Consider the following 12,815-nt stretch of genomic DNA (forward strand, 5'->3'; position numbering starts at 1 on the left):
TAATAGTACTGTAATCTATTATATAATTTCTCTATATTAAAGGGACAGTATACACCAATTTTCATATAACCACATGTAATAGACCCTACTATAAAGAAGAATATACACAGATACTAATTTAAAAATCCAGTATAAAGCTCCAAGTCTCACTGTTGATGAGGTTAGGCTGGGACACACAGTGAAAGGGACTGGGGAAGCAGACACTCCCCCCTCCCCTGCATATGAAAAGGCAGATTACACCATCAGGAGCAGCATGAATCTGTAGACCTGGGTCTGCATCTGATACTTTGGGGCTTGCTTAGGAGTCTGAAAATCAGCACAATGTTATAAACAAAAAAAAAGCAAAACTATACATTGTTGCAAAAACACTTCAAGATGGGCTATATAAATTGATCATCTTCAAAAACATTTATGCAAAGAAAGATCTAGTGTACAATGTCCCTTTTAATAAAACTCATGTCGTTAACTTGGTGATGTTACATATTTATGTCCTAGCACATACATCTTGTAGTGTGGCAGTGATTCTGATCCATTCTTGACTTTCTTCTGTGTTGCACAACACTAAAAGTAAGATTAAATAATCACAATGTGGTTGTGATCTCTTTTGTTGGAGTATCATTTATTGAAGGGTTTGGGGCATACATTAACAGCTAGCCAGCTTACTTCTATTATGCAATTTTCTTTTGGTATCCTTTGTTGAAAAGCATACATAGGTAGGCTCAGACCTGGGAGCTAGCTGCTGATTGGTGGTTGCAGACATGCCTCATCATTGGCTTACCAATGTGATCAGCTAGCTCTCAGTAGTGCATTGCTTCTCCTTCAAAAAATGATACCAAAGGAATGATTAAAAATTAACAATAGACGTAAATTTGTAAAGTTGTTTAAAATTAAATGCTCTATCTGAATCACAATCGAGAAATTTTGGGTTTCATGTCCCAGCTGAAGGCTTGATGTAAAGAGGTAGGACTTGGGTGGTCACCGGGTGTAGTCTAAGTTTTACTGGCAGAATTTTGGCAATCTGCCTGAGGTGTAAACTTTCTAGACCGAGGTTGAGCGATCCTTTTGGGTGTCATTTGGAGGAGGAGTTTATTTTGGGTTAGCCATGGATTAGAAAAGTAAAGCTGTGTCACAGCTGTCACCAGTTTTATTGCCATGAGCACACACATGATTTGAAGGCTAAAATGTCCAATTGTTTGAAAGAGAGAGTTAGTATTTCACATGGAGAGGGTTTTTTTTGGGTGGGGGGGGGGGGGAAGAATTTGGATGGTGTAGCAAGGGTAATGGTAATACAAGCGATTCCTGTTGTATTAGTAATGTATTAATTTGCTTGTAGCTCCCTAAAATAGACATTGGGCATACAAAAAACTTCTGAAATTACTAACAAAAACGGTGCTTAGAGTAATATTCAATCAGATCAGGTAATAAGCACTCACTGGATTTAAGCACAGCACACTTTTATTGGGCAGTGACGTTTCGGGGCATTCACCCCTTCTTCAGACAACCCAAAATGTGATACAAGCAGTGTTAAATACCCAACAAACTCCTCCCCAATCTTAATTCAGCCAATCCAATACATCACATCAAATCAATAAGAGATGTATACAAACATATCATCAGTGTATTGTCATAAATAGTACATATGATGTGCAAGGTCTAATGAGACCTATGTGAAGTGATATTATGAAATAGTGACAACATTATAAGTGGATATGGATCTATATCAAAATCGGCACTGCTGTTCGTTACACCCTATTGAACACTAGTCAAGGATTAACACATCAGGCACTAAAATACAATAATAAAGCTGCTGAAAAGGGAACTATTATTCATAGAATGCATAACAGTAATGTACAACGGCAAACAAATCCACCATTACTTACCACGCTCAGCGTGTTCTGCGGGGGCGTGGTCCCAAACTGACATCAAACCAATGTGACCAGAAACCCGTCAATCCAAGAGCCGTATTAGGCGTTACCATGGCAACGAGCAGTGAAGCAACATAGCCCACGTAGGGACGGCTCATAGTTGCGTGTTGACGGCTCTTGGATTGACGGATTAAACTATAGTACAAAAAAACACTAAATTACAAAAAATAAAAAAATATTTCAAGAAGTTTAAGCTAATTACACCTAATAAAATAAAAAAGCCCCCTAAAATAATTAAATGCCCTACCCCGTCCTAAATTACAAAGTAATCAGCTCTTTTACCAGCCCTTAAAAGGGCTTTTCTTTCATGTAATTAGCAAGAGTCCATGAGCTAGTGACGTATGGGATATACATTCCTACCAGGAGGGGCAAAGTTTCCCAAACCTCAAAATGCCTATAAATACACCCCTCACCACACCCACAATTCAGTTTTACAAACTTTGCCTCCGATGCCTTGACTCAGAATGTTCAACTTTCCTTATTTTTCAGACAGTCAGTTTCATATTTGGGATAATGCATTTTGATTTGACCATTTTTTCTTACCTTAAAAATTGACTTTTTCCCTGTGGGCTGTTAGGCTCGCGGGGGCTGAAAATGCTTCATTTTATTGCGTCATTCTTGGCGCGGACTTTTTTGGCGCAAAAATTCTATTTCCGTTTCCGGCGTCATACGTGTCGCCGGAAGTTGCGTCATTCTTTGACGTTATTTCGCGCCAAAAATGTCGGCGTTCCGGATGTGGCGTCATTTTTGGCGCCAAAAAGCATTTAGGCGCCAAATAATGTGGGCGTCTTATTTGGCGCGAAAAAATATGGGCGTCACTTTTGTCTCCACATTATTTAAGTCTCATTTTTTATTGCTTCTGGTTGCTAGAAGCTTGTTCTTTGGCATTCTTTCCCATTCCTGAAACTGTCATTTAAGGAATTTGATCAATTTTGCTTTATATGTTGTTTTTTCTCTTACATATTGCAAGATGTCTCACGTTGCATCTGAGCCAGAAGATACTACAGGAAAATCGCTGTCAAGTGCTGAATCTACCAAAGCTAAGTGTATCTGCTGTAAACTTTTGGTAGCTATTTCTCCAGCTGTTGTTTGTATTGATTGTCATGACAAACTTGTTAAAGCAGATAATATTTCCTTTAGTAAAGTACCATTGCCTGTTGCAGTTCCCTCAACATCTAAGGTGCAGAATGTTCCTGATAATATAAGAGATTTTGTTTCTGAATCCATAAAGAAGGCTATGTCTGTTATTTCTCCTTCTAGTAAACGTAAAAAATCTTTTAAAACTTCTCTCCCTACAGATGAATTTTTAAATGAACATCATCATTCTGATTCTGATGACTCCTCTGGTTCAGAGGATTCTGTCTCTGAGGTTGATGCTGATAAATCTTCATATTTATTTAAAATGGAATTTATTCGTTCTTTACTTAAAGAAGTTCTAATTGCTTTAGAAATAGAGGATTCTAGTCCTCTTGATACTAATTCTAAACGTTTAGATAAGGTATTTAAAGCTCCTGTGGTTATTCCAGAAGTTTTTCCTGTTCCTAATGCTATTTCTGCAGTAATTTCCAAAGAATGGGATAATTTGGGTAATTCATTTACTCCTTCTAAACGTTTTAAGCAATTATATCCTGTGCCGTCTGACAGATTAGAATTTTGGGACAAGATCCCTAAAGTTGATGGGGCTATTTCTACCCTTGCTAAACGTACTACTATTCCTACGTCAGATGGTACTTCGTTTAAGGATCCTCTAGATAGGAAAATTGAGTCCTTTCTAAGAAAAGCTTATCTGTGTTCAGGTAATCTTCTTAGACCTGCTATATCTTTGGCTGATGTTGCTGCAGCTTCAACTTTTTGGTTGGAAACTTTAGCGCAACAAGTAACACATCGTGATTCTCATGATATTATTATTCTTCTTCAGCATGCTAATAATTTTATCTGTGATGCCATTTTTGATATTATCAGAGTTGATGTCAGGTTTATGTCTCTAGCTATTTTAGCTAGAAGAGCTTTATGGCTTAAAACTTGGAATGCTGATATGGCTTCTAAATCAACTTTACTTTCCATTTCTTTCCAGGGTAACAAATTATTTGGTTCTCAGTTGGATTCCATTATTTCAACTGTTACTGGTGGGAAAGGAACTTTTTTACCACAGGATAAAAAATCTAAAGGTAAAAACAGGGCTAATAATCGTTTTCGTTCCTTTCGTTTCAACAAAGAACAAAAGCCTGATCCTTCATCCTCAGGAGCAGTTTCAGTTTGGAGACCATCTCCAGTCTGGAATAAATCCAAGCCAGCTAGAAAGGCAAAGCCTGCTTCTAAGTCCACATGAAGGTGCGGCCCTCATTCCAGCTCAGCTGGTAGAGGGCAGGTTACGTTTTTTCAAGGAAATTTGGATCAATTCTGTTCACAATCTTTGGATTCAGAGCATTGTTTCAGAAGGGTACAGAATTGGTTTCAAGTTGAGACCTCCTGCAAAGAGATTTTTTCTTTCCCGTGTCCCAGTAAATCCAGTAAAAGCTCAAGCATTTCTGAAATGTGTTTCAGATCTAGAGTTGACTGGAGTAATTATGCCAGTTCCAGTTCCGGAACAGGGGATGGGGTTTTATTCAAATCTCTTCATTGTACCAAAGAAGGAGAATTCTTTCAGACCAGTTCTGGATCTAAAAATATTGAATCGTTATGTAAGGATACCAACGTTCAAGATGGTAACTGTAAGGACTATCTTACCTTTTGTTCAGCAAGGGAATTATATGTCCACGATAGATTTACAGGATGCATATCTGCATATTCCGATTCATCCAGATCATTATCAGTTCCTGAGATTTTCGTTTCTGGACAAGCATTACCAATTTGTGGCTCTGCCGTTTGGCCTAGCTACAGCTCCAAGAATTTTTACAAAGGTTCTCGGTGCCCTGCTGTCTGTAATCAGAGAACAGGGTATTGTGGTATTTCCTTATTTGGACGATATCTTGGTACTTGCTCAGTCTTTACATTTAGCAGAATCTCATACGAATCGACTTGTGTTGTTTCTTCAAGATCATGGTTGGAGGATCAATTTACCAAAAAGTTCTTTGATTCCTCAGACAAGGGTAACCTTTCTGGGTTTCCAGATGGATTCAGTGTCCATGACTCTGTCTTTAACAGACAAGAGACGTCTAAAGTTGATTACAGCTTGTCGAAACCTTCAGTCACAATCATTCCCTTCGGTAGCCTTATGCATGGAAATTCTAGGTCTTATGACTGCTGCATCGGACGCGATCCCCTTTGCTCGTTTTCACATGCGACCTCTTCAGCTCTGTATGCTGAAGCAATGGTGCAAGGATTACACGAAGATATCTCAATTAATATCTTTAAAACCGATTGTTCGACACTCTCTAACATGGTGGACAGATCACCATCGTTTAATTCAGGGGGCTTCTTTTGTGCTTCCGACCTGGACTGTAATTTCAACAGATGCAAGTCTCACAGGTTGGGGAGCTGTGTGGGGATCTCTGACGGCACAAGGAGTTTGGGAATCTCAGGAGGTGAGATTACCGATCAATATTTTGGAACTCCGTGCAATTTTCAGAGCTCTTCAGTTTTGGCCTCTTCTGAAGAGAGAATCGTTCATTTGTTTTCAGACAGACAATGTCACAACTGTGGCATACATCAATCATCAAGGAGGGACTCACAGTCCTCTGGCTATGAAAGAAGTATCTCGAATCTTGGTTTGGGCGGAATCCAGCTCCTGTCTAATCTCTGCGGTTCATATCCCAGGTGTAGACAACTGGGAAGCGGATTATCTCAGTCGCCAAACGTTGCATCCGGGCGAATGGTCTCTTCACCCAGAGGTATTTCTTCAGATTGTTCAAATGTGGGAACTTCCAGAAATAGATCTGATGGCGTCCCATCTAAACAAGAAACTTCCCAGGTATCTGTCCAGATCCCGGGATCCTCAGGCGGAGGCAGTGGATGCATTATCACTTCCTTGGAAGTATCATCCTGCCTATATCTTTCCGCCTCTAGTTCTTCTTCCAAGAGTAATCTCCAAGATTCTGAAGGAATGCTAGTTTGTTCTGCTGGTAGCTCCGGCATGGCCTCACAGGTTTTGGTATGCGGATCTTGTCCGGATGGCCTCTTGCCAACCGTGGACTCTTCCGTTAAGACCAGACCTTCTGTCACAAGGCCCTTTTTTCCATCAGGATCTGAAATCCTTAAATTTAAAGGTATGGAGATTGAACGCTTGATTCTTGGTCAAAGAGGTTTCTCTGACTCCGTGATTAATACTATGTTACAGGCTCGTAAATCTGTATCTCGAGAGATATATTATAGAGTCTGGAAGACTTATATTTCTTGGTGTCTTTCTCATCATTTTTCTTGGCATTCTTTTAGAATACCGAGAATTTTACAGTTTCTTCAGGATGGTTTAGATAAGGGTTTGTCCGCAAGTTCTTTGAAAGGACAAATCTCTGCTCTTTCTGTTCTTTTTCACAGAAAGATTGCTATTCTTCCTGATATTCATTGTTTTGTACAAGCTTTGGTTCGTATAAAACCTGTCATTAAGTCAATTTCTCCTCCTTGGAGTTTGAATTTGGTTCTGGGAGCTCTTCAAGCTCCTCCGTTTGAACCTATGCATTCATTGGACATTAAATTACTTTCTTGGAAAGTTTTGTTCCTTTTGGCCATCTCTTCTGCTAGAAGAGTTTCTGAATTATCTGCTCTTTCTTGTGAGTCTCCTTTTCTGATTTTTCATCAGGATAAGGCGGTGTTGCGAACTTCTTTTGAATTTTTACCTAAAGTTGTGAATTCCAACAACATTAGTAGAGAAATTGTGGTTCCTTCATTATGTCCTAATCCTAAGAATTCTAAGGAGAAATCGTTGCATTCTTTGGATGTTGTTAGAGCTTTGAAATATTATGTTGAAGCTACGAAATCTTTCCGTAAGACTTCTAGTCTATTTGTTATCTTTTCCGGTTCTAGGAAAGGCCAGAAAGCTTCTGCCATTTCTTTGGCATCTTGGTTGAAATCTTTAATTCATCTTGCCTATGTTGAGTCGGGTAAAATTCCGCCTCAGAGAATTACAGCTCATTCTACTAGGTCAGTATCTACTTCCTGGGCGTTTAGGAATGAAGCTTCGGTTGACCAGATCTGCAAAGCAGCAACTTGGTCCTCTTTGCATACTTTTACTAAATTCTACCATTTTGATGTATTTTCTTCTTCTGAAGCAGTTTTTGGTAGAAAAGTACTTCAGGCAGCGGTTTCAGTTTGAATCTTCTGCTTATGTTTTTCGTTAAACTTTATTTTGGGTGTGGATTATTTTCAGCAGGAATTGGCTGTCTTTATTTTATCCCTCCCTCTCTAGTGACTCTTGTGTGGAAAGATCCACATCTTGGGTAGTCATTATCCCATACGTCACTAGCTCATGGACTCTTGCTAATTACATGAAAGAAAACATAATTTATGTAAGAACTTACCTGATAAATTCATTTCTTTCATATTAGCAAGAGTCCATGAGGCCCGCCCTTTTTTTGTGGTGGTTATGATTTTGTATAAAGCACAATTATTCCAATTCCTTATTTTATATGCTTTCGCACTTTATCACCCCACTTCTTGGCTATTCGTTAAACTGAATTGTGGGTGTGGTGAGGGGTGTATTTATAGGCATTTTGAGGTTTGGGAAACTTTGCCCCTCCTGGTAGGAATGTATATCCCATACGTCACTAGCTCATGGACTCTTGCTAATATGAAAGAAATGAATTTATCAGGTAAGTTCTTACATAAATTATGTTTTTGCGGGGCATTGCCCCAAAGTAATCTGCTCTTTTACCTGTAAATAAAAATACAATACCCACCACCCACATACCCCTACTCTAAAACCCACCCGATCCCCCCTTAAAAAAACCTAACACTACCCCCCCTGAAGTTCGGGCACCGATGGGCCAGAAGTGGACATCTGGAGCGGCAGAAGTCTTCATCCGATCGGGGCAGAAGAGGTCCTCCAAGCGGCAGATGTCTTCATCCAAGCGGTATCTTCAATCAACCGGAGAGGAGCCATCTTGAATCCATCTGACGCGGAGCCATCTTGAATCCATCCGACGCGGAGCCATCCTCTTCGTACAATGTCCTAAGGCCGAATGAAGATTCCTTTAAATGACGTCATCCAAGATGGCGTCCCTCGAATTCCGATTGGCTGATAGGATTCGATCAGCCAATCGGAATTCGAGGGACGCCATCTTGGATGACGTCATTTAAAGGAACCGTCGTTCAGTCGTCGGCCAGGATGGATGTTCCGCGTCAGAGGTCTTCAGGATGCTGCCGCTCCGGATGGATGAAGATAGATGATGCCGCTTATATGAAGACTTCAGTCGGATGGAAGACCTCTTCTGCCCCGCTTGGATGAAGAATTTGGTTCGGCTGAGTGAAGACGACTCAAGGTAGGGAGATCTTCAGGGGGTTAGTGTTAGGTTTTTTTAAGGGGGGTTTGGGTGGGTTTTAGAGTAGGGGTATGTGGGTTGTAATGTTGGGGGGGTATTGTATTTTTATTTACAGGTAAAGAGCTGATTACTTTAAGGCAATGCCCTGCAAAAATCCCTTTTAAGGGCTGGTAAAAGAGCGGATTACTTTGTAATTTAGGATAGGGTAAGGCATTTTATTATTAAGGGGCTTAGATTAGGTGTAATTAGTTTAAACTTCTTGTAATTTATTTAATTAATTTATTGATAGTGTAGTGTTAGGTGTATTTGTAATTTAGGTTAGGATTTATTTTACAGGTCATTTTGTAATTATTTTAACTAGGTAGCTATTAAATAGTTATTAACTATTAGCTATTGTACCTAGTTAAAATAAATACAAAGTTGCCTGTAAAATAAATATAAATCCTAAAATTGCTACAATGTAACTATTAGTTATATTGTATCTATATTAGGGTTTATTTTATAGGTAAGTATTTAGTTTTAAATAGGAATAATTTATTTAATGATAGTAAATTTATTTTGTTTAATTTAAATTATATTTGTTAGGGGGGTGTTAGGGTTAGACTTAGGTTTAGGGGTTAATAACTTTATTATAGTAGCAGCGACGTTGGGGGCGGGAGATTAGGGGTTAATAATTGTAGGTAGGTGGCGGCGATGTTAGGGAGGGCAGATTAGGGGTTAATACAATTTATTATAGTGTTTGCGAGGCGGGAGTGCGGCCGTTTAGGGGTTAATACATTTATTATAGTGGCAGCGAGGTCCGGTTGGCAGATTAGGGGTTAATAAGTGTAGGTAGGTGGCGGCGACTTTGGGGAGGGGGCAAATTAGGGGGTAATAAATATAATATAGCTGTCGGCAATGTTAGGGACAGCAGATTAGGGGTTCATAGCTATAATGTAGGTTGCAGCGGTGTCCGGAGCGGAAGATTAGGGGTTAATAATATAATGCAGGTGTCGGCGATAGCGGGGGCTGCAGATTAGGGGTTAATAAGTGTAAGGTTAGGGGTGTTTAGACTCGGGGTTCATGTTAGGGTGTCAGGTGTAGACTTAGAGAGTGTTTCCCCATAGGAAACAATGGGGCTGCGTTAGGAGCTGAACGCTGCTTTTTTTGCAGGTGTTAGTTTTTTTTTCCAGCCAGCTCAGCCCCATTGTTTCCTATGGGGATATCGTGCACAAGCACGTTTTTCCAGCTTACCACTACCGTAGGCAAAGCTGGCATTGAGGGTTAAAATGGAGCTAAAGTGGAGCTAAATTATGTTCAACGCTCCCTTTTCTGAGGCTAACTCAGGCATTCAGACAACTCGTAATACCAGCGTTGTCTTAAGGGTGCGCTGGGGAAAAAAAAGCCTCGCTAGCACCACGGATCTTTACCGACAAAACTCTAAATCTAGGCGATAATGTTTTTCATGATTCGGATAGAGAATACAATTTAAAACAACTTTCCAGTTTACTTCTATTATCTAGTTTGCTTAATTATTTATGTATAACACAAGGCATCATATGTGCAGCCATCAATAAGCAGCTCATGAGCATATTTAGATATGCTTTTCAACACAGGATATCAAGAGTGATGCAAATTGGATAAAAGAATTACATTGAAAAGCTGTTTAGAATTTTATGGTTTTTCTAAATTGTGAAAGAAAAAATGTGGGTTTTTATATCACTTAAAATAGCAGGTGGTTTGACATTTGTATGGTGTAATAGGTGACTATTATAGTTTTCTTTGCTTTAAAAGGTACCCAAGCGCCCCTAAATAAGCACTAAAACAGGCAAGGGGCCTTTCTTTCAAAGGTGGGGGTCATATACCCAGGTGCTTATCCGCTGATCATCTGGCAGAACAATAGGCATATGGAACAGGTGGTGGGTTATGCCCAAGTTGTCCCCCACAATGCATAAACAAACTTATATGAAAGTAGCAATCCTCACGTTTAATTTGACTAGCCCTGTGTCCATATTAAGGCACAAATTGCAGGTTTGAATGGATATACTAGTAAGAAAACTATGCACAAACCAATACACAGGTCAAACATCTAGGGAACTAATAAAGAGTAGGAGAACCCGTTAGGGATGTAAAGAATTATGTTAAGGAATCTGCAGTTGCCAGCCACTTTAATGGTATTCACTTCACAAATAAAGCCAATATATCTGTCCAAGCAATAGATTAGTTACATATACCAATTTGAGGGGGCTATAAACATAAAATTCTAGACAAAAGAGAATTGTTTTGGATTCTCAAACTTCAAACCATAACACCTCTAGGTATGAATAGAGAATTTGACATCAGTTACTTGATGACTGATGTCCATTCTGCTATTCATAACATATACATATTCACTGTATATACATTTATTTATTAATTTATTTCCTTATTAATATACTAGTCTTTTCTTACTAGTATATTCATTCAAATCTCTGACTAATATCCTGCTATCATTGTCAATGTTATTGTGAGGAATACAGTTTATCTTTATGTATTTGCCATTTTTTTTTTTGGTATTTTTTTAGAATACAAATTAATTTGGCATATTTATTCCAGATAATCTAAGATGTTTGCTTACCTATTGTATGTGTACTACTTTGCTATCCACATTACTGTGGTTATATTATTTAAGCACTGTTGCTTTTTCTCCAACATTGGTGTGTCCGGTCCACGGCGTCATCCTTACTTGTGGGAATATCTCTTCCCCAACAGGAAATGGCAAAGAGTCCCAGCAAAGCTGGCCATATAGTCCCTCCTAGGCTCCGCCCACCCCAGTCATTCTCTTTGCCGTTGCACAGGCAACATCTCCACGGAGATGGTTAAGAGTTTTTTGGTGTTTAAATGTAGTTTTTTATTCTTCTATCAAGTGTTTGTTATTTTAAAATAGTGCTGGTATGTACTATTTACTCTGAAACAGAAAAGGATGAAAATTTCTGTTTGTGAGAGGAAGATGATTTTAGCAGACAGTAACTAAAATCGATTGCTGTTTCCACATAGGACTGTTGAGATGAAGTAACTTCAGTTGGGGGAAACAGTTAGCAGACTTTTCTGCTTAAGGTATGACTAGCCATATTTCTAACAAGACCATGTAATGCTGGAAGGCTGTCATTTCCCCTCATGGGGACCGGTAAGCCATTTTCTTAGTCAAACAAACAGAATAAAGGGCTTAATATGGGCTATAAAACTGGTAGACACTTTTATGGGTTAAATCGATTGCTTTATTTGGGCATTTTATTCATGTTTATGCTGATAATTCACATTTATAAACTTGGGGAACGTTTATTAAACGGCAGGCACTATGTTAGACACCTTTTCCAGTCAGGGGGCCTACCTAGTTGTAGGCTGAGCCTCATTTTCGTGCCATTACTGCGCAGTTGTTTTTGGAGAGCAGGACATGCAGATGCATGTGTGAGGATCTGAAAGTTGCTGGAAAAGTTTCTAGAAGGCGTCACTTGGTATCGTATTCCCCTCTGGGCTTGGTTAGGTCTCAGCAAAGGCTATAGCTGGGACTGTATAGGGGTTAAATTTGTAAACGGCTCCGGTTCTGTTATTTTAAGGGTTAAAGCTCTGAAATTTGGTGTGCAATACTCTTAATGCTTTAAGACACTGTGGTGAAATTTTGGTAATTTTTGAACAATTCCTTCATACTTTTTCACATATTCAGTAATAAAGTGTTTTCTGTTTAAAATTTAAAGAGACAGTAACGGTTTTTTTTTAAAAACGTTTTTTTGTGCTTTATTGACAAGTTTAAGCCTGTTTAACATGTCTGTGCCTTTGGATAAGCTATGTTCTATATGTATGAAAGCCAATGTGTCTCCCCATTTAAATTTGTGTGATAATTGTGCCATAGCGTCCAAACAAAGTAAGGACAGTACTGCCACAGATAATGAAATTGCCCAAGATGATTGGGGAGTAAACATGATACTACATCATCTCCTACTGAGTCTACACCAGTTTTGCCCACGCAGGAGGCCCCTAGTACATCTAGCGCGCCAATGCTTATTACCATGCAACAATTAACGGCTGTAATGGATAACTCCATAGCAAATATTTTATCCAAAATGCCTACATATCAGAGAAAGCGAGATTGCTCCGTTTTAAACACTGAAGAGCAGGAGGGCGCTGATGATAATTGTTCTGTCATACCCTCACACCAATCTGAAGTGGCCATGAGGGAGGTTTTGTCAGATGGGGAAATTTCAGATTCAGGAAAAATTTCTCAACAAGCTGAACCTGATGTTGTGACATTTAAATTTAAATTAGAACATCTCCGCGCACTGCTTAAGGAGGTGTTATCTACTCTGGATGATTGTGACAACTTGGTCATTCCAGAGAAATTATGCAAGATGGACAAGTTCCTAGAGGTTCCGGTGCACCCCGACGCTTTTCCGCTACCCAAGCGGGTGGCGGACATAGTGAATAAGGAGTGGGAAAAGCCCGGCATACCTTTTGTTCCCCC

At 39.4% G+C, this 12,815-nt stretch overlaps 1 protein-coding gene across 1 annotated transcript in view; it reads left to right on the forward strand.

Annotated features, from left to right (window-relative positions):
- Positions 1-12,815, forward strand: part of ITM2B (integral membrane protein 2B) — a 112,941-nt gene that overhangs the window by 65,735 nt on the left and 34,391 nt on the right. The window lies entirely within an intron of this gene.

The sequence above is a fragment of the Bombina bombina genome, chromosome 3 (genome assembly GCF_027579735.1).
Source record: "Bombina bombina isolate aBomBom1 chromosome 3, aBomBom1.pri, whole genome shotgun sequence".
NCBI classification, from domain to species: domain Eukaryota; kingdom Metazoa; phylum Chordata; class Amphibia; order Anura; family Bombinatoridae; genus Bombina; species Bombina bombina.